The sequence below is a fragment of the Ischnura elegans genome, chromosome 11, assembly GCF_921293095.1.
Source record: "Ischnura elegans chromosome 11, ioIscEleg1.1, whole genome shotgun sequence".
In the NCBI taxonomy this organism is placed as follows: Eukaryota; Metazoa; Arthropoda; class Insecta; order Odonata; family Coenagrionidae; genus Ischnura; species Ischnura elegans.
In genome coordinates, this window is record NC_060256.1 from 51,672,581 (window position 1) to 51,696,372 (window position 23,792).

Sequence of the window (23,792 nt, forward strand, 5' to 3'; positions counted from 1 at the left end):
ATCCACTCCGAAAACAAAGAAGAGTATGTGTAAGACGGGTCTGAGTTGAAAATGATGATTATGAACGTGACCTTTATGCCATGGGCACCATTCAACCTTTAGGATGGATGAGGTAAACATCAGAGATAATTTGTTACAAAACGTCGATGCTGTAATTTTTGGCCATACGGTGACTCGTTAGGGATCTCTTTTGGATCTGGAATAAAAATGCCCACGTTGCTGCAGTTGCGAAAGCGGCGATGTTCAGTAAAAGGCCTGATTTCGCGTCGGTCGAATGCATTCACGAAAAAAAGAGATGAGGTCACGGGCGTGTTCATGTGGGAGTACTGTGGCTGAGTAAATCATGTAGGTAGTAATTGGGCAAACGTAAACACCATATACAGAAGCAGAGAAAATCTACATGATTTGAAATGGAAGATAAATATTGAACTCTGGAAATCGCTGATGGAGGATACCACACTCATGTTCCTTATGTAATTTTAAAATAATAATATAAATGTTAATTATAATTGTCAAGCACCGCGAGCTACAATTGAGACATTCAAGATTGAAGTAGGTGGGGAAAAATTTGAGCAGGTTGAGCAATTCAACTAATTTGACGGCACAATAGATTAAAACGGATACAGCAGTAAGGATATCAGGAAGAGAAATTCGTTAGCAAAGGAAGCTTTAATGAACAGGGAGGAGCTTATGAGAAGATCGTTATGAAAGAGTTTACCTAGACTGTAACGCAGGGACACCAAGGAAGGAGGACAAGAGAAGACTGAAGGTGTCAAAGATGTTGGTGTGGTGAAGAATGGCTTCCAAATGAATTACGAAGGAGACAGAAGTAGTGGACGGAGCGAATACTTAACGGGGAGGGGACGTTGAAATCAGTGTTAGAGGGGAGAATGTTGGGTAAACGAGGGAGAGGAAGGAAGAGAATATGATTTTTCGATAAATGAAAGGGATTAGGCCGTAGTATGAATTGAAGAGATAAGTCAATGAAGGGTGGGAAGACAGAATAATTCCTAAGCACTCCACGCAAACCTACCTTAATTGGTAGAACACTTTAATAACAATTACAATAATAAAAAGCAAAAAATAATAATGATAATAATAATAACAACCAAAAAAATATGAAATAGTATCGGTTGAGATGGAGTGAAGCTTCATCTAAATCCTTGGCACTATCCTATTCTCTAGTCTGATCGCATCTCGCTGTTCTGTGCGATTGGTCTAAGTCTGACAAAATCTACATCAACGAGGTACCGAGCAAGCCACCACCAGGGTATTTGGCATGGGGCGATTCCACACCATGCATGCAGCACTCATTCTAAACTTAATCAGGCACTTGTTCGCTTGCCGGAGCAAAAAGGACAGTAAGACTCGGTCAGACAAGAAACTATGAGAGTGACAAGAACGCCAATATGTTACCATGAAAATAAAACTATCAGTCAACAATAGATAGCAAAAAGTCAGCTTAAAAAGCGATTCATTCACGAGTTATGACATGAATATAATTGCATGAAGATAGTATTGTAAATTAAGCACACGCGTCTTCTTAAGGTTAAGGGTGGTTTATTATTTTTTATTGCCTAATTCCAAATATTATTACTCCTGGAGTACGTATTTCACGCTTTTAAATGACGATATCTATTTTTCGCCATTAAATGGAAAGAGAAAAATTTTCAAGCGCACGAAAACGCGACGGCTAAGTATGAATGCTGGGAAAAGCCCGTGTGACGTCATTCTGGTTCCGGATGTCGCTGTGTGACGCCACCTTGTTGCGAGGCTGTTACCACCGCTACGATACGGGCTGCTAGCAGGAAGCAGAGTATCCTGCTGGAAGGTAGCGCTTGGCTTAAATAAGGATTATTAATACGCTATCAAAACGAAGGAAACTTTCCGGCAATAGGCAATTTTAATAGGTGATTATTAGAGGCGTTTCCCTCAGCTCTGTGCCTCATCAGACGATGTAGAACCCTTGACTACTCGTATAGCATCTGCGTCCCAGTGACATCGCGTGGAGTGGCATCGCATGGCCGCCAATGTGGCCTTTTTCAAATACGGTTAAAATTGACCATTAAAATTCGTCTAAACTGGGATTTCTAAACCCAAATAATTTATATATTATGAATACACTAATGTTGGGTAACAAATCGCAATCAATGCCTTTCGTTTTCTTTTATGAAGGAAACTACCCTATTCGTGGAGACATAATTGTCCATTTTTCCTTGAAAAAGGCTGCCACTCCCTGTCTCGCAAAACGACACCATGTTTTTTTTAATGACGGCTCCCAGTTGATGGTTGAGTTTCGGCGACGCCGCTTTCCAATGTAATCCAATCACAGCGTAAGCATTCCTTCTCTCCCACGTGATCTCGGCACCATCGACGAAAGATAACGAACTCGCGAACGCGGAGCTCCATGGCAACGTTTTCTGGGACCGAAATTGTGCAGGACAGAATACGATTCATGATTTTTTTTTGTTTCTCTACCCTTGCCCCCAGGTCGTATAGAAGTGGTTCCATTCCGAGTTTTGGAGTGGAAATAGTTTGGACGCGATGGATAGGATTTCGAGGTGAAGTGCCCGACCTCCGCGCGGGCCATAATTGAAATAAGGTCCGCAGGGCCGAAAACGAAAAACCTAGCGAAGAAGCGAGAGAAAGGTATTCGTTTTTCGAGTGGCGGACGAAATATGACACGGAATGGTTTTTTACGCAGGAAACAACGAGGGAAGGACTGGTTTGCGAGGGTCTCCATTGCGAGTTCCTGGTTACGGACCAGTAACTACGCCCTACGCGATGCGATTGTTTCATCCAGATATCGCCAGTGATTTAACCCCGCTTCAGTTGTTCCGAGTTTTATGACATGGTTATAGAATACATTTCCCTCGTGCGGATGGAGAGGAGAGAAGGTGAGAACAGAAGCTGAAATGACTGAGGACCGAAGGGAGACTTTCATTAAAATTTCTAGTTCCTAAATGACATTATTCTCTGACAGATTGTAGACTAAAAACTAGACTAACCCTCTTAAGTAAATTCAATATCAGTTCATTACTCGAAAAGCCATATCTTACGAACTCTAATATACTACGTTAGATCAGATCATAAAATTATATGAAGAGAGATATATAGAAGACTATAGAGAAGAATATAGAACAGATAGATTCAGAATGTCGTTTTTTCAGCGATTGATAGGAGACTATAACGGCAGCGTTAGGAGTTGAAAATAAGTTAGTTGTCTCGTAGTGTAGCCAACTGACTTATTTATTTCTCAATGTCTGCTTTTGATTTTTCCTAGTATTTCTGACAGCATGTTTTGTATGTTCCAGCTGACGGTGTCCTAAATGACGCTGTTCTCTGACAGACCGTAGGCTGAAAGCTAAAAAAATCTATCACATACATTCTAGAGCAGGTGAATTTCGTGCGAAGTTGGTCATACATTACGAGTGCTAACATGCTACGGTAGATCAGATAAAAATAAAATAAGAGAGGTAGTCTGTTGAACAGACAGATTCATAATTTTTTTTTCGCGATCCGTAAGACTTTTACACCAGCTTCAGAACTCACAAATAAATTGATTGGCTTGTACTGTAGCCTACTAACTTATTAATTTCTTAATGTATGTTTCTGAATTTTTCTAGTATTTCTAACACCATATTTTGTGTGTTCTAGCTTCAAAGGAAGATTTTCTTCCTGAGTGCTTGGCAAGTTTTTGCCTTTGCACGAATGTGGAAGTATAATTTCTAAGTATGCGTAACATTTTTGACAGTGCGGCGTTCATGTGGGAATTCTCTTGCATGCTAGAGATTAATCATTCCCCTCCCAAACACCCTATAGGTGGCTCGAGGGGCATTATATAAATGAAGATGCACCTTGCAGTCTTTCTAGAAGCATTTTTGCCCCTTCCACCCAACCCATAATTTAACAAAAACTTCTTGAGTGAAATAATTGAGCTGTTTTTTGAATTTTGTGTAATTTATCAGGCATTATGATAGAAGAACACACGAACTTTTATAATTTTTCAAACTTGAATCCAGCTTACACCGACCTACATTTTAACGGATAACCGTCATTTTTCGTTTTCCGTTGAAAAATAGGTCGGTGTTAGTTTGATTAAAGTGCGGAAAAATACAAAAGTTTCTGTGTTCTGCTATTGTCATGCTCGAGGTAGGTGAAAACTTCATTCAATTCGCGTTAGCGAATATTGGAAACGTATGGCACTATAAGAGTGGTAAAATAAACCATAGATTCTCAACGACAATTAATATTTTTCCACCATGAACGCCAAAACATACGACCCCAAACCACATCATTAACCTATCATCAATAAAATATAAACGTTATGGGGCAACAAAATGATTAACGGAAACAGTAGGTAGGGGCAGCACTTACATTTACTGCTTGTGATAGCCAAAGCAGCGGCAAAATTACAGGGGAAGCTCCACAGATGGTTGATGACGCTGAATAATCTACAAGTAATGGGGTGCACTTGAGGGCATTACATGATAAAGTACTCCCGCGACGGTAATGCAAGCTCGCGCGTGAAATAGCACACGCGGTACAACACAAATTAATGCCAATTCATTGCTATAATTCGCGCACAAACGCGCGTCGCCCGGCACATCACATTCCACTACAGTGGTTGCTCCGTTTTCCTCACTAGTCAAATGGCCCAGTGGGCCCGACGCACGCTTCGTTTACACGTGGCAAGTCATTGCGCAGGTTGGCACTGAAAATAGTTTTGTAATTGCGAGAATGCGAGCTCGGAATTAGAGCAGGAGCTATTTTGCCGTATCGCGTCCATGTATTCTCGCTTGCGATCATGCAATTCACTGCTTTACACGACGCATTTTTATTGCGCCTTCGCAAATACGTCAGATGGCGCAATGAAATGAAATGGTGGAAATACGATATATCCACGATAAAGTAAAAACACCAATAGGAATATCCCCAGTTTAATAAAAAACTTCCAAATACCCCTAACTTGGCACTGGTATGGATATTAGTTTCTTTCTTATCACCTCGAGAATGACCTAAAGTTGTCCAAACTATGGTCGGTATTAGAGTTGAGTATTTAAGTGTGGAAATTACTATTGCTGTTTTACATGTTATCATGTTGATGAAAGAGACCTTTCCGTAGACTGTTGTTTATAAACCGTTACCGCTCCACTAAAAACTAGTATTCCCGCGATTCATACTAACAGAAAGGGTGCGTTTACACTGGGTAACATGTTAGATAAACATGTTATATGTAAGTTACCTGTAACAATTGTTTTGCATAACATTTATTTTATAACAAGAGTCCAGCGGAGCCAAAAAAGCATAAATAACATGTTACGAAATTCAGTCGCAGCCTACCCGTCAACTGGCTATCCCCACCATGCGTCTCACCTCTTCCCTGTAACATGTTACACATTTTCCCACTTCGTGCGGGAAACCAACAACTTGTAATATGACACGAATTTTTGTTTTGTAACACAATGTTACATGTAATTTGTTATACGGATTTGTAACTTTTCCGTAAAACATGTCATATGTAACTTCTTAATATAACATGCAACACAGTGTAAATGCACCTGAAGATTTACATAAAATTGCTACGAGCTTTCCGTTTCGGATACAATAGAGTTTATCGAATTTGAGGAATGTCGGGAAGGAGTAAGCATGCAACACGAGAACCCAGCCAAAACTCGGGGATTAAAGCTTTCATGATAACGAAGCATCCCTACTAAATTATCTGCTAGTGATGACGGTATCTCCCTTCCTATAATTGACCAGGATTCGAGCAGAGCACAGTGAAGGTAGCGTAAATTTTCAGTTCAAACAAGAGCGAACTGTAGCGTTAGCAACAGGGAAGTGATGTTACAACATGCAGCACGTGGCATGATACTACAATCTATCGAGCTTCGCACTACCAAGTTTGTTTCCACGAGTTTGCATGCAAATGTAACTACGATGGATTTCCAAAGTCATGCCTTGTAGAGATTCCCGGATTTCGTAATTCAATGGCTCTCAAAATAGATTCACTCATTGTTATTTGCGGGTGGTTACAACGAGCACCAGCTTTTCATACATAACTTGGATTAGTCGCCATTGTTGAATTTTAGCGCGCATCGGACATTTTTCCCGCGTAGTACTCGTTTACAAAGGTATGATGGACAATAGACGCATTCACTAGGAAACATAGCTCAGATGAGTACAGAAACTAACTTTTCCGTTATTCCTACAAGCTTCCTGCTTTTAAATCTGTCCAATATTATACACAACAACGAAGTTTCAGTGATTATTTTATTCTTTATGCTGGCTATCGCTCGCTGGGGTTCAGAGCCTCCGGCATTTTCCGGTCACTTTGTCAGTTTATACATTTTTTGTTGGACCCTTTGACGCAAAACCATATCTTCCTCCGTTGTTGAGATAATAATACACGAAACAGTGAAATTGAACGATTTGGCAAATATTAAGTTAGGTAACAATTAAACTAGTGAAAATTGGTGTCTCCACATATCATGCGGTCTCGATTCGAAAAAGGACATTCTAAAAAATCGATTTTTTGACCCCTAAATTCTCTTAAAAAGCACAGGCATCGACGCAGTAGGCAGCACTGTCATAGATAGAGAATACAAAATTTAGTGTTTCGGAAAATTTTCCTAGGGTATCAGACGTGTGATAGAGGGGAGGAATTCTATGACTTTTGTCGTATTTGAGCGAGAGGTATAAGGTGGGTTTCATAGTACATAGATTTCTCTTTTGCCAATTTTTCAGATCGACTTCGTAGCCTAAATTATTGTACGCCTGCACTCATTTACCGCGCATAAATTGCGTACAACAAACCATTCCATCTTGCACGAAAATTGTGGTAGCTAAGCCTTAGTGCGATAATTTCAATCAAGAAAATCCTTGAAGCTTGTGGGAAACAAAGCAAAAAATCCATTATTGGGAAACGGAGGTTTTCACGAACCTTTTCATCAACTTTAGTGACCAGTTCGTCAGTCACAATGCTCAGACGTCCGCTCTTCTCTTCGTTTTGAATGTTAGTTAGGCCATTTTTAAACATAATGCACCATTTACGGATAGAACTTTCATTCATTACGTTTTCTCCGTACACGTCACACACTTGACGATAATTTTCGTTTTTTCCGGTTTGAATATTTTGGCCAATAAAAAAATTATCACTGACCGCACCTCGCAACTGGTGACATTTTCAATTGCAGAGCTCATTTTCCATTTGTGTATGGAAAAAACGGGCAGTGCGGAGACGTTCCCGTTGTCACGGCTGGACGCTGACACAAGTGCCACGCTCACGCACACTAAGGTATACGCGATTGGCGGGCGCATAGTGACGGGAAGCGTAAACGTTCCTTACTTTGTGAATAGCCGAAGCGTACTCCACGCTTGCACTGTTGATAGCTGAAAGCTGAGTAAATGCAATACTAATGCGAATATACACATTAAAAGACTCCTTTCTGAGACAAAAACGTAATTCATGCAAGCTATAAAATGCTAAAATTAAGATAATGTTATATTTCACGCGGATATAAACATCTTCGCTAAAAAGAACTAGCCCATCAGGAGATTGGGTACGTGCTCTTCGATCTCGATACAAGTAAGGTTTATAACCCTGCGTGTATTCTTAAAATAGCGTGGTTCGAAAAATGCATAGAGATGAAATTTATGCCCGATAAAGATGCCTAAGACATTTTTTAAGATACGTAATGCTAGTCTTTTTTTCTGCTGCACTGCACTATTCTGGAAGAAGCAAACCTTCGCAGCTTTCAGCATTTTTTGAGGTCCATAATAAAGTGGAAAACGCTCTCCAACAATAGACTTTCCTCATTCCTTACCATACAACACCATCGACATATTTTACACTGTATTTGCTGAGCACGGGACTAACTAGGACTTGCCTATTGATGGATATGAATCAGACTGAATAGTACGCCAAACCGGTACATTTTACATGAAATTTTGCTTTATATCTGGTACATATTTTATAAAAGTATGGTTGCATTAGAAACCGTTAGTTATAATAATTGTTTTAACATTTCATTTATTTTCGTGGGCCCCTTGCTCATGATTATATAACTGCATATCACTTTTAATAACCCCGATTCTACCAAATCAAAACAAAATGGAAATGATTATACATTCAACCAAATGAATCCTGTGCTGACCGCCGATACTTCCCGATACCGCAATTCAATTTAACGATAATATCAAACCGAAAATAATTTATACGAAAGAGAAAGATCAAACTGTGATGTAAAAGAACCCATTCCACATTTTACATAATACAGATAATAAAGGTCACACGTATGATTTAACAAAAACCTAAGAACAATTAGCCATTAAGGATCATGCCTATATAATAATAAAAAACCAAATTACTAATTATTTATAAAAATAAAGGAAGGTAAAACAGCTATGCAAATATAACATTGATTAGAACTATTACAGAGATCGAAGTAAAAATAAAACATGCAATTACTTTATATAAAACGAATTGGTATGCTATATTTGAGTATTTCTTTTAACTTTCATGGTTCTGAAGGAGGGATTCTATTATCCTCATCCCCCCTCCCTTAGTTACGGTAAGTTATGCAATATGAAGTATAATATCGATGGAAAGAACGTATAATATTCTCTGTAAATAATGTCTCTTTCACTATTCGTCCTTAAGTATCTTAGTCATAACAGATTCATGAAAAATGCCGATTATTCCACGATCGATTATTATAGAGCCACCAGCAAGCACACGCATGAGGAAATTTTTATGTTTAAATACATCTTTAATCAACTTGGAGTTGCCTCTAAATTTCATTTTTGAATTATTACGGCGAATACGTTTGGATTGTAAAAAATGTTTCGAACGATTCTGACATGGATACTTTGAGGGAAGAAAATATACAAATTTTGAAACATTTTAATGTTACAATGAAAATAAAGGGCACGCGATAAATATTCACAAAAAATTGTCATGCTAAGTTCTATTCTTAAAGTTTCCAAAACCATGTATTAACGGCTGTTTTGATGAAAATCAGACGGCATTATATGAGGCTTTGTGGTCCGCACGATGATAAACGTACTTTTTAACAAATATCACGCAACTAGAGAGATGAAAAAGACGTAGACACAATCCGTCTTCAATCCATCGCTGCCCTTGGAACATTTCCTGGTGACTTCCGAGAAGTTAGCAAAAGCAGACGCATTAGGCAAATTACGAAATCGTGGAAAATCGTACTTAACCATAAATCTTAACAATCATCATTCGACTAAGAAGAAGAAAAAGGAAGATTAAAAACATCTTCATGGCAGTTCAATTGCAACCATTATAAAATATTGCTCCGGAGTTGGTGGCTTCCGAGAAGTTAGCAAAGGCAGACGCATTATGCTCGTCAGATAATTGCGGAAGATCTCCATTTAGATTAGATCCACATCTTAGAACAAAAACTACTCTCGCTATTCATACTCACTGGGCTGCTACAATGAGTAACGTAAAGAAGTCCCATCTGGCACAAAGGCTACAGGAAAAGAAAACAGAAAGACGCTAGAATACATCTCCTAGGTCAGTTTGTTGGACATCCTAGATAAAAATAAAATAAACTTGACCCTTGCCAACAATGGCTACGGGTAAAGTCTTATGGAAGAGTCTACTCCCATGGGTCGGAGCCCACGCATTTCCCTAGGCACAGCGACCAAACTCTTCCCATAAAAAGACCAAGTTTGGTTTTTATTTCCCGGCGACCGACAGAAGTTAGTCCACAGCAACATGTACCGTGAGTCTCGCTCTCAGATATGGAACGCTGGGGAAAATCGTGCATCTCAGACGGCATGGGCTGTTTCATTGTCGTTTCATGTCGGTTTTCGGACCTTTGTTTGATATTCGCATGGGTCCGCTGCAAGGAACTGGGTCATAATTTTTTGCATCCATTTTATGTGGGTCAAAATTGGATCCCTTAAGAAGGCGCAATTCTCACTTCTCTAAAATATATTAATTCGGCCACGGTCACGACTATTCTAATCCAAGCTCCACATAAACTCAAACCTGGTTTACTGGTCGAATTCAACAGCAGACAAATTATAAAAATGTCTCTGTCTACCATTATCGGCATAAAAACGCCCAAAGAATGCCAATTTCCTTCGTAATGGCAGCGAGAAAAAACAAAAAAGGTGGCTAAAGAGGAGGAATTAGACAAATATTACCATACCGACGAAACATGTTGAATTTTTTGTGATTGAAATAACTTAATGAAAACCTACCTAAAAGGCTCGAGAATTTTAAGAAAAAATTAATTTTAAGGGCATGGAGATGAATCAAGAAGGTGAAGTGGAATAGGAACGACGTAGTACTGCACATGGTGGGTCAGCTTCTAAGTAGATGACATAGTGGAATCGTGCATGGACTTTTTCATTGCCGTTTCACGTTGGTTTTCGGAACTTTGTTTGATATTCGAATGGGTCCGCTTCTGGGAACTGAGTCATAATTTTCATCATCTATTTTTTTTGGTCAAAATTGGATCCCCTAAGATGGCGAAAATTTCACTTCTCTAAAACATATAAATAGGAGGCATTAGGCAAATATTACCATAAAGACTAAGCATGTGATTTTTTTCGTAATTGAAAAAACTTAGCCCTTTATAATCCAATGTTGCTTCTAAGTAACAGAAAAAATGTTTACATTTTCAGATCTATTCAAGAAAATTTTAAACTACGCGACTTTTTTTTTGCTGCGTCTAATGGCGAAATATAGCTTGCACAATAATTATGATTGAGTAGAAAATTTTCATCTTTTTAAAATGAAAATTCTTGAAATTTAATTCTCCGAGCAGCAGATCACGGTTAAAAAGGGTTAAGGAACTGCTACCCAAAAGGCTGGAGGCCTTTCAAGATGCGGGTATGGAGATGAATCAAGAAGGTAAAGTTGAGTAGGAACGAAGTGCTGGACATGCTGTGTGAGCTTTCGATGAGACACGGAGGGGAGAGGTTTGGATAGAGAGATCACTAATTGCTCACATTCTCTTAGTAAATCCCATTCTTTTTCTTCCCCATCCTTGCTAACTTAAAATTCAACCCTACAGAACTATAAAGGTTCATCACAAAGGAATGTGACGGTTTTGAACATGGTTTGAATGAAAATTTGGAGCCTACGTTTTTTTCGCATTTGTCATCTCAAACATTTTCATGAATAGCAATTAATAAATTTCACTGGTAAATTCAGGCTTTACTTTGTGAAATCTCTGCATATTGGAAAAAAAAAGGAATAAAACTTTGTAAGGTTCACCATTATACTAGTGAAATATCACGAATACAAGGATCAAGAACTTTGCTATTCGTGACATTATGGATTTCCACCAAGTTACGCCCTCTACGATTAATTATAGTGAAATATAATAGTGAACCTTAGTACCTGGAAGTCGAATATAATAGTGAACCTTACATAGTTTTATTCCTTTATTTCTAATAAATTTAAATTTTAGTGCCCTTAGTCACTCGACAAGGGGGAACCAGGCATTGAAATTAGTCTGCTCATAATGAAAAGACAATGGGGACCACGGCTTAACGTCCCATCCGACGGATGTAGCGCTGTACTTGAAGTGCCCTCGTCAGGGCACTCAAGTAGGATTTGGGGTAGCCTATGGAAAACCTCAGCCACCGTCGGGATGTGAACCCAGACTCAATGGGAAGGAAGTCGGGAACTAATGTTGATGTCGATGCCTATAAGTATACATAAGATATTTTATGTACTTGATAATGGTGTAGCTGCTGAAACCGGTCAGATTAAAAAAATATATTGCGTAAGTAACAAAGTGTCTTTTATTGAAGGGACACAGTGGAGAGAGAGTTTGGATGGAGCGAAATCTGAGTGGGTGGGGATGTTATAAACAGGGTTATCGTAAAAGAATGGTGCAGTTTTAAGCATTGTTTAAATGAAAATAGAATAACTTTCAGCTTATGTTTTTTTATTATCAAGTTTGTCGTCTCAAGCAGTTTTTTAAAATAATTAATAAACTTAAATATGTTCTCCTTCAGTCGCTCATCAAGAGAGAAACACGGCATCGACATTAGCCTACTCCCGACTTCCCACTCCTCACTATTCCCTCCACCACATACAAGCTTCAAGTTTCGATTCAAGAATTTCATTTCCTCCCTCACCATTTCTGGTACTTCGTTGCTCCTTTTCCATCTACGTCAACTTCACTTTCTCCTCTCTCTTCACAATCCATATCCGAAATGCCTCCTCTTCTTTTTCTCCCAAAAAAACGCAAAATTTTGAAATCGTTATCAAATCAATCATTTGTATTCGCTTCAATCACCAAGCATTTCAAGTAAGGTAATTGAAATGGCCCTATTTAGAGCCATCAATTCACACTTTAAAATTATTACGACATCATTTCTTTTCACATCATAGATGCAATGAAAGGGGCGACGCGACGGTGGGCTTCATATTGGTATAAATATTTTGTTCATGCTTCACCAATTGCAATTTGTTTGCACTTCTAAAAAAACAAACGATGACAGCAAAAGGTCACACGCTCAAGAACATACACGCAAAAACTCTCCTAAAAGGAGCAGGGCATAACCCGTCTGCATAAATGAAGGGGAGTATTTAACAGCAAAAAAATAAGCAATGGTAGACAAATGGGGGACAACAGATGCGATGCAGAACTTCTTTCAGCGCCAAAATACTTTTCTAAACTCATTCCCCAGCGGACATAATTTTGGAAATTTTCGAAGAGAAAGAAAACGGAAAATTAATTCGAGATTACCACGCGAAATCGGGAGATAAGAAAAGTGATGATATAATGACCAGGAATGTTCTCAAAAATCACATGCGGCACACTATAATGCGATGGAAAACTTAGGATATCGTTGAACGTTACCGATAGGGGTGGAAACTCTCATAAACTATAAACATATCTCCGGCAAAAGGAAAGAATTTTTGCTTGAGAAAGACAAGGAGTCAAGCATACGTATAAAGCCAAGAAGATGGCTGGGACTAGAGCAATACCAATCTCCCAACACACAGTTTTCGAATAACTAACCACATTAATAGGGTAAAATCGTACCCCTGGTTGAAATAAATGCCGAGCGAATAGAAAAATTGATCAATGGATATACTTTATACCGTTTAAATCTTGTATCGATTGGGATTTTATACTTTACGAAAAGAATTTAAAGAGATGAATAGTTTCAACACACAACATCATTTTCGAATATTCGGCTCAGAAATGATACAGCGCATCAAAACTTGTCCATCCGTCAAACAATTTTTTTTAAATTGAAACCATGAAACACATTTAAACTGTAAATGAGGGAACAGTCGAACCACTTCGACCTAAGTAACTTTTTCAGTTATATTCTTACCTTGTCCTCACTTCTTCAGAATCAACACGGACTCATTTGTAGTCAAACGCAGCCGACATCTGGAAGGAAAAGAAAAGTTTTTTTGGAATTAATTAAATCAGCCCAAAATATTTAGAAGATAGAAAGCAATAGATTGGTTTTCAGGAAGTTGGAAGACCCTCTCTAAACCAATTACTATTCACGTGAATGCATATGAATTTCTGAACAGTCATGCTTTAATGCCGTCTAACCTTAAGAGCCAACATAATGGCGTGAATCAAACTATACTTGACCTTATACGAATATATAGGACTCTACCGATAAAAGTATCCACTACCGTGTTGTTGAAAACAAACATTTCGTAATCCCATCATCATCGCCAGCAGCTAAATGCGACATACAATATCTACATTACTCGCGCAGAAGTAAATTACATTTGTGATTGAAGCGCATACTATGTTGAAATAAAGAACATTAAAAACGCCAGATGAAATTAATTTGTACATTCTCCGCAGTTTTATACATTTCCCAATCGATTTCGACGACGAAGTGGCATTTTCAAGAGGGAGCCAATTTCAATTAAATTTTCACAAAAGGGCTCTTCCCTCACTCCGAATGCAAACATACATAACCCTTGTTTGAAAATTGTGTAAGTTGTCTCTTCTATAAAATTTGCTGGGGAACAGGAGTATTTCTAGAATGAACCAATTTTTTTCATTTGAATTTCCATGTACATCTAGCTTTATGCTCATACAATTTTTTTTCGAGTTTTTCACCGGTGATGCTATAAGAGCGGTAAGTGCGTCGAAGTTACAAAAAACGACTCGCTTTTCATCTTTAGGATGTGTTTTCCCTGCTCAGTCACAACTCACACAGAGATATAATCTTGAGAAAGTGCGCAGGGATAAAACGTCCTGATAATGAAAAACAAGTAGTTTTATGATACGTCGACGCTATTACGAAGTATCGCACTGTTCAAAATCACAAAAATTTTTAAATTCAATTCCAGGGAATTATAAAATACTTTATAATTTTTATAATGCCGTAAGCGTGACTGTGTAAAATTTACTTATTCCATTCGGTGCTTTGAAACACGTCCGTCGCGGAATAGCGACTAATTGCAAGTAGGTTTAATCTACAACTGTGGCTTATAGAGCACGACTCCTGTCTCCTAGTCCACAAGTTGGAATTGAAATGTTAACACCTAGCTCGATAAACCGAACCTGATACATTTTTTAAGCAGATGCCTTTCTTTTGTGATGATGTTTAACCCTAATGTAGTCGCATTTGGTCTATGTGACCCGAGAGTTTTTTTTAATAACTTTAACTTTTTTTTTACTTTAACGTACGTTTTTTAACTTACACCAAGTTTTACATATTTAAGTAATTTTCGCCTCACTTTATCTCATAACGTACTTTTCTCTTTCTTTGCATGCCATTTTTGTGTCCGAATATATGCATTACGAATCATAATTCCGAGTATTAATATCGTGTTTTGACCCGACGCGAGTGTTTACGCATCCCGCTCTACCCACGACTTGTCGCGAGCGATATTTAGCGAGAATTTGATGAATGAAGACATTAATTGCAAATTATCTTTAAAATTATGCATTAGACCACTGTTGGAAAAACGATATAAAAAGCTTTAAATGGTTTCAGTTTCTTACAACCAAAATCCAGACTTTTTCCAAAAGAGTGACTGTTAATACTGCATGCCTGATACGGAATCAGCCCGTGCCACACACCCTGAAGGAGGCTCGTAGATGTATTTTTATTGAATCATGTTTGCCCAGTCGGTAGTAGATACGTTAACTTTATCTCACGCGACTAGGGTCGATTGCAGAACAGGAGGAGCGGCGGACCTCGCTAGGTACACTCTATCAGGCGGGACACAACGGACACTAAGCCCGAGGCGTGAAGTAGTATACACTGCTTAGGAGTGCACTTGAGTGTAGTGCCGGACTAGAAAAGGGGCTTTCGAGGAAAGGATGGAAAAGAATATCCTTCGCGCAAAGGGTAAGAAGAGAGAAGGGGTTTGGTCCAACGCGGTGGGGCGGGCACGCATTAAGGGTTGAGTGGGGTTGCGTGTTTTTTGCCGGAAAAAGCGAAACAAGCGAGGAGCGAAAAAAAATCGCCACCATGAGTGAAGAAGGATGGAAGAGGGAGAAGGAAAGGGTGTGTTCTGCGAAGGGTGTATGGCAGCGGGCGTCAACTTTTGGAGTCCGTTACACTGCAAGTTCGCAAAGGGACTGCGGCCGTTTTTTTTATTATGTGTCCCGCCAGGTTCCCTCCTCTTCCGTACAGAGGCGTGATATCCTTTTCAGGAGTTGGTTTCAACATGTAACGCATCCGTTCCCATTAACCAAATATTTCAAGTTACTCTCCCTACCTTAATCCTGAACCTCTCCGTTCCTCTTTGCTATGATAATATGCTTAACAAAATAATAATAGTAATAATGATAATACGTCTTTATTGGGCGAAAGTTTAAAGTTTATTTGAATACGAGTATTGTTTTTACGAAGAGAATGATCAACAAATTTCGATTGTATGCAATTCGCGTTCCACCCATAATTTATAGCTGCGTGTGGCGAATAAATAAAGTCATTTTTCGGCCCATCCTAACAAGTACTGAAATAGTAACAGTATTCTTTGAGTTTCATAAAATAATTTAATTTCTTCACTGTGAAAATTCAAGAAAAAATTGCGCAGGAAAAGGCTAATGAAAGCCTCGGTTTGTAACGACAGCTACACCCTTCATTATCACTTTCCAATATTACAAATAGAGCGTAATTAAAGCAAACACATGTTGATGTATCTCTCATTTCTGTGTTTTTTTCCTCACGCGAGTGTTCCTTTCACTAATTTTTTTCACGAAACACGGAGTTGATACTCTTTCTCTCGAACCCCCTTAGGGGGCGAGCAATTATCAAACCATTCGTCGAAAAAAATGACGACCGAAAGGCGAGGGGCGTTCGCCAGCGTCATCATTATCGCAATATGACCCTCTCACATTAATTCACCGCCGGCGGGACTTCCAACGCTCCAACATTCAAACAAAGGGTCTACCCATGCCAATCACTCGAAATTTCTCTTCCCTTGAGTGCCCACTCACAGTTTTTTTCCGCAAACATCCAAACTAGACCTTCTGTTTCAAGTATAACACGTAAGCTTCCAACCTTTCCCCCACGAATTCCGTTTCGTTCCCCAAATTGTAATAGGGAAGCGGTACGAGAGAAAAAAAATAGGATTCCTCTGGACCTAACGAACATTTTGAAGGGTCCAAAACCTGCTGCGTTCAGAACCAAACGCATGGTAGAATCGAAAGTTAAAAGGTCCAGATTTTGCATTCGCATAAAATTGGAAACTCTGCTCCAACTGAAATGAAACTTCATCCTCTTCAAAGCTTTTTCTCGGTGATGTGATTTCACCCAGTGGAACAGGAGAGTCTCGATCCCTTGAAGAGGCATGAAACTGAAAATTTCACCACGTCCGTGGGAGATTTACAATCACGAGAATTTAACAGAGGCAGCTCTTGGCTAAACCTTGTGCGCACAGACAGTAGCGGTACTGTTCCCACTATAATTAGCAGCGTAAGATCAAACAATTTTGCGTGCTCCAAAAAATTTTACTTCCCACTATAGCGAAAATTAACTCGTATTCAGATTCACTCCAGAGCATTATCCAAATGAGTATTTTACTTTACACACAATAGGGGATATTTCCTATTATTATTGCCAGAGGAGTACACTGAACAATCAGCAATATATACATTGAACATCTGAAACATTCTCAAAATTATCTATGCGTCAATTATTTCCAATAGCCAAGGATAGCTGAGACGATAATAATGATCAATAACTGTAGTTGTTTCAGTAATTTGTGAGCGAGTTTGAATGTAGCAACATTTACTTAACAACAATTCAAATAGTCTAAGTTGCATATACTCGTACGTCATCCATTTTCAAACATACGCTGAATATATAGTACCATGTATCTATGTCCGACATGTTTCAGAAGTGATGCGAGATTCATCCACCAGCATACCTTATCAGTATCAGTATATCAGTACACCTTATCATTAGGTTACGCAAATAAATTACCGAACTCAGGAACAAATTAGCCAGCTACCGTTATGCCATTATAAAGAACTAAAAAGTTAATGAATCGAAAAATTAAGACAAATCAATAACGGTGAATCGTTCATCAGTCAAGTGATTATACTAAAGCCAATCGAAGATGAGTACATTCATATCAATGTGAAACCTAATGATATAATTGAGCATGATCATGTGCATTTGAATCTGGATCATGAATTAGCGTGACGCCTTTAGGCATTACTGCCTCTTTTATGGAGTTCCTAATACGGCTCATATCGTCCATCAGCACCAGTGATACGGATACCTGGAATAATTAGCTCATTGGCATTACTACAGATGATTACACTAGCACTGTAATTAGAATCAATCATTCTAAGTAATCATATAGCGAGTGCCAGCGTATTTAAACATAATTTCAGTGCTTCATAAGATGCCTACGATATACGTTCGGGCATTTCGTCGGCAAAAAATTCATTTTTTTCTCCCGACAGGTAACAGATTACCAATAACGATTTGCAATATTAAAAAAATTTGTCAATTCACAAATATGATCTAAATATACGTAATACCATACGAGGCACCGGTATCGATCGCCAGATTGCAGTTAACTGAATGTGAATGGGGCACGAATTCTCTTGGGAGAAAATTAAAAAGTTTTTACAACTGAAAAAATTAAAAAGCATCTCTACCACGACTTTTAGTACTAAAAGCAATTATATTTTTAAAGATTAATTCCGGCTGTACATCACTGAGCGCCATTAAAAGACGAATGTGGTTTTTTTTACACGTAAGAACATAACAAATTTGGCCATGATGTAGAAGGAACGAAGGAATAGAAGGAAAGACGTAGGATTTACAGGATAAACATGCTATTGGCGTGTTGCAAACGTCAGATATCTTACTCGTTTTATCGCATCAGAAGAAGGAATGAGTGCCTTACCTTTCAATGGTATTTTGGTTATTTGTTGGATGATGTTAGCTTAAAAATAACGTATTTGCGCCTAAAGATTAAAAAAATATAATTTTCAGGAAGGGATTTCATTGAAATGAAATAACATCCAGCTTATCAGCGTCGATTTTGGAAAAACTGACTTTGGACATTTGAAAAGAGACTATTATTACCCATCACGTTAAGTGCTAACTTTCAATGTAATTCCAAAATGGACAACATTAATGAGAAATTAGACATTGAAACGTAAATTGCGCACTTTAAACCTTTTTTTGCACAAAATGCTTGTCTAAATAAATCACATTTTCCATTTACGTATTTTTCCCCGTTCATTGTCAATAAAATATCAATTTTCGCATTTTAACTCAACAATTGCTTTTAGTGCTAGAATAAAAGAATTGAAATTTGGAATATTTTCTTTAACAGTATATTTCAGGAACTAATTCCCGCTATCTCTATAATGTCAACTGCAAAAAACTAAGTTCAGCTAAGTTAAACTAACTAAAACTAAGTTAACCACGAAAAGCTGATATTTTTTCACATATTTCAGTATTCATTATGTGTCAAGTATCATAATGCAGAGTAAGCGTGAAAAAAAATCCGTTATAATCGCTCTTTTTTAAATCACATGAGATTAACTATAAAAATCCACCATTTTTTACATCTTTAGGATGTAAAAAACGCATAGAACTTTGAAGCACGAAAAGAAATTACGACTTAGCATCGAAAACTGTCATTAAAAGGGAAAAATATAATGGAATATGCTTCGTAACACAGCATCGTGGTCAATTTAAGGAGTAAATTAAAGCCACTCCAAACTTTTTATTCAGGAAAAGGAGCCAGATTCGTAAATTATCATGTGGGTTGATTTTAAATAGAGAAAATAAATACAAATGATAATATTTTGGGAAATAAATAAGGCAACTTCTTAAGAATAGGTAACCATTATGTGGTAAGATATTTTACGCATTCACCATAGCCGATAATAACCAAGCACCCACAAAATGCTGAATAGGAATACTTTATTTATTGAGGGTCAAGGAATATAGGACAACCTTTCGATAGCAAGTGATACCGGTACATTTCAGTATCGAATGCAGAGAAGTGATCATTATGTACTCGCCATTCCTATCCGTATCCACAACAGGATACTGGTAGTTATCGCGAGTAATTTGTACTCTTTACTTTGGAATTGACTGAGTACATCTACAATGGTAGTAGCCGATTCCTTTACAGTTGGAACGAGACACATAGGGCGGGCTAGCAAGGATACGCTCTTGGGGGCAGGGTCTGTAAGCGCGAGATTTCCACCTCTGCACCCAGAAGGGGGAGGACAGGAAGGAAAAAAGGAAGGAAGCGCCGCCGCGATAGGAGCCCGACGCCGCGCCGCCTCCTGGGACGGGATAGGGAAGGAAGGGAGGGGACGAGGAATCCCGCACCGTCACAAAGGCGGGCGGGTCCTACCATCAGCGAAACCAGGCATCAGCCTTTGCTATTCTGACAATTTTGGAGGATTATCCTATGAGGAAGAATAATCCAACGATCAAATCGTTAGATTTATTCCTTTACAGCTAGCTCAATGACTTGAGCACACCTCTAATCCTCGATTATACCTCTAATACCCGAATGTAGAAAAACGGGAATGCATAAAAATAAGCCCACGAAAATGCACCAGGGTTTCCGCATGGATGCATGTTTACCCGCACATAAAAGGGGCGGTCGCGTTCTGCGTACAGATGCTCTCTTCCACTTTCACGGCCACCTTTTTTTCGAATCCAACAACTCATGCGCACACTCACGCAGGAGGAAGGCGGAAAGAACTGGGAGAAAATCCAATCATTACAATATTTTGTCAAGATATCTGAAAATGACTGAGGGGGTAGGTCGTACGCAAATGGAAATTCCCGGCCCGCTGGTGATGGAGTGTGAGGGATTCGCAAAAGAGAGAGAGATTGGAAGATACGGAAAAAGGAAAACACGTGAAGCTCACAATGCGGAGTAATCACATATTTTTTCCAATTCATGGGGAAAGGGAAGAATTTTTATCATTTCTTTCGCCCAATAAATCTCCTCATGGGAAGATGTATCGAAAGAAAGTAAAAAGAGGATAGGAGGAAAAGGTGGGAGAAAATAACGGAAAAGGAGGGAAATAAGAAAATAAATAGGTTTTCCTACCCATAAAAGAGGCCCTTTTGCCTTTCAAAATTTATCAACTCATTCTATAATTTATCAGGTGTCCTTCGTTATGTTATGTGTGTTGCTATCAGCTTTATTTTTTTCTTTCAGGGTGAACCATCAGACTAGATAATGTTTACACATATTCGTTAATTAAGTATGCGATCAAATAATACGCCCCCGTCCCTTTATATATTTCCATTACTTTTTGCATCTTATTGTGGAATATAAATTGTGTAGATTTTTTTAGTTTTCCCGAGGTTGTGCTACAAAATTCATGAAGTTGACAAAACGGTAAAATTTGCCGTGATAGGTATAATTCATTTACTTGTTTGACTTTGTGATAAAAATAACAAAAAAGAAATTTCTTTAAAATATCATATAATTAAACTTTTTAATGTACACCTACCCAAATATAAATTTTAATACATATTTATTTACAATTCATGGGGAAGGGAAGAATTTTTATCATTTCTTTCGCCCAATAAATCTCCTTATGGGCGTATTAATCGAAAGACAGAAGAAAGAGGACATGAGGAAAAGGTGGGAGAAAAAAACGGTAAGGAGGGAAATATGAAAATAAATCGGTTTTCCTACCCATAAAAGAGGTTTTTGCCTTCCAAAATTTTTCTGCTTATTCCATAATTCTTAACGTGTCCTCAGGGGGTACAAGTCCCACAGTCCAAGAGGGAAGTTAATATTTTCTCAAATATTTTTTCTTAATATCTATATTTTACGATTTTAAACATAATCTAATAAATCTTAGTTCCTTTCGTGAAGTGATCTTCTTGTTCTTCAACCAGTTTTTCAATGGGTTCATTGGTTATCATTGTTTTAGAGTATTTAAGTTGGTAAACTTTTATCCGGAATTCGGGTTGCATTATCAACATTAGATGATGTTTCGATCTCCGACTCGGGGCTCATCCTCAGGGCTGCTTAATTTCGTTTCATTTGTTAATGGTTGCTAAGTCTCATTGTGACTATAAATTTAGTTAATTAAACGATAAAAAGCACAAAAGAGCATGGTGCCAGTTCCTCTATCGCAGATATGTGTATTTAACGAAACCATCAATTTCCTTATGTGACCTTTTGTAAAATAATGTTCTTTAACTGTAATAACAAGGAAATTTCATGATTCGCTAGCTCTATAACTCTAGATGGCGTTATGTCCGGATTTTTAACTTCGCGAACTTTCCCTCAATTATGATATCTCATGTAGAACGAGTTTCCAAGTATCACTGATTGAAGTTATTTTCCTCCAGCTCTACATCTATGGCTTCCTTCTTGAGGTGGCTATTAAATAAATATTCAAGGCAATTAACAACTTTCACGCTAATGGTTTAAGTGCAGACACGAAGCTTAATTTAAAGAAATCGCATATATTTTTCAATTCATGGGAAAGGGAAGAATTTTTACCATTTCTTGCCCCCAATAAATTTCCTCATGGGAGGATGTATCGAAAATAAGTAGAAAGAGAATTGAAGGAAAAGTTGGGAGAAAATAAACGGAAAGGAGGGAAATACGAGAATAAATAAGTTTTCATAGGCTTAAAAGACTTCACTTTGCCATCCAAAATGTATCAACTTATATTATAATTCTTCAGGTGTTCTCACATTGTGTGTGCCTTTCGATTACCTAAATTTTTATATTTCGAGATAAAACATAGGACTTAGATAATCCTGCCACTTTTTCGTTATTTAACAATTAAATATGGGCGCAAAAAGTAAGCCAAAGCCGTTTCATGCGACTCAATTACCTACTATTCGCATCTTATTGTGGAACAATAATGACGTAGATTTGGTAGTTTTCCATAGGTTTAGTTACAAAGGCCATGAAGTTGACAAAACGCCTAAATTTGCTGTTCGCGAAGTTTTTTTATTGCATGCTTGTCAAATCGGAAAGAGACGCCGCATACGGGATAGGCTATGCACCCCCCTTAGTTTCGGCGTGTTTTGAACCTCCAATCCAACCAACAATGCCCAACCAACAATGCTCAATGCTCCTCCTCATTTAGTTCCCCCCCCCCCCTATTCCTTCCCTCACACTATTTTTGGATAAATAAGGCTGGATGTTGTATGCTTTTGCTCAGTTAGTCTTGATAATGACGGTGTAAACGTCGAAACTAGTAGACAACTTAAATAAATTTTGTGGAATAGTACTGTTTTTGTTTCACCATGAATACTCCTAAAGTAATTTTATGTCTCTGTTAACTGAATTTCTTAGGGTCAATTTGTATTTTTCAATAAAAATTGGATAAATAAAGCCCATGTAAGTAAAATTTCTTGGCTTTTCCATGTGTATTTTTTATAGTAAAATAAACATAGCTCTAGTTTTACAAATCGCATTGAAGTTGCATTAAAATTGTAGACACGTACTATTAATTATAAAAATAGTAAATGCAAATCAAAATTATTTTCCTAAAAAATTCAAGAATGTGAGACAATTTTTATTTTTTATTGGAGATAAATCAGTTTTAGTCGGTTTTAATAGCATGCGGAATATCAACCTTACGAGTGCGGTGTGTCAACCGCAACATACGGGATAGTCGATCGATGGGGACTTTCTAGGATTTCATTGGAGTGGTATTCCTAACGTTACTCTAAATTTTCAGCTTTCTGGGAATTTGCGTAACGGTACCCCTTTTTTGGGTTACCCTTACATAAATTCTTTTTTCTAAGGCTAAAAGGTTTTTAATGTTACTACCATATTTTCATCTACTATTTAACCCTCATATGGATTTACAAAATTAGTTACGTCGTTGGATTCTCGGCGCCGCAGCGGCGCCGCGTCATTTTTTGCTATTATCTTTCAAAGTTAGCTTGAATTTACAAGTTTTTTGATTGATAAAGGATAAATACATCTATTATCTTTATTTCTTACCGTGTTTTGCTAGATTTAAACCCTTATTGTTGAAGTAATAACAAAAAAAATTGAACGCTGCATTCTTTTCCATTTCTTGCCGTAATGCTCTTTATTTCAGTTCCCTTTGTATGTTATTTTTGAGTGAAAGTTTTAATTTCGTGAGTAATTGTTGTTTGAAATATTTTTCTGATATGCAGAGCTCGGCAAACTCCGCTTTTTAATGTTTATATTGTTTATAATTTCATGTATCTTAATGCTAAAAATGATGACCAAATAAAATTCGTTTATGCCCATATGACATAATTTTGCTTCAATGCGTCCACCCATATGTTATATCTTTGCAGTGTATATAGAAGGATAAGTTATTAAACGTTAATAATGG

The 23,792-nt window shown here is 37.9% G+C and overlaps 1 protein-coding gene across 1 annotated transcript in view; it reads right to left on the reverse strand.

Moving 5' to 3' along the window:
* Positions 1–23,792, reverse strand: part of LOC124167633 — a 795,973-nt gene that overhangs the window by 134,664 nt on the left and 637,517 nt on the right. Inside the window, exon 3 of the mRNA XM_046545613.1 lies at positions 13,348–13,406. The gene's annotated coding sequence lies outside the window, so the exon portion shown is untranslated. The remainder of the gene's footprint in view (positions 1–13,347; positions 13,407–23,792) is intronic.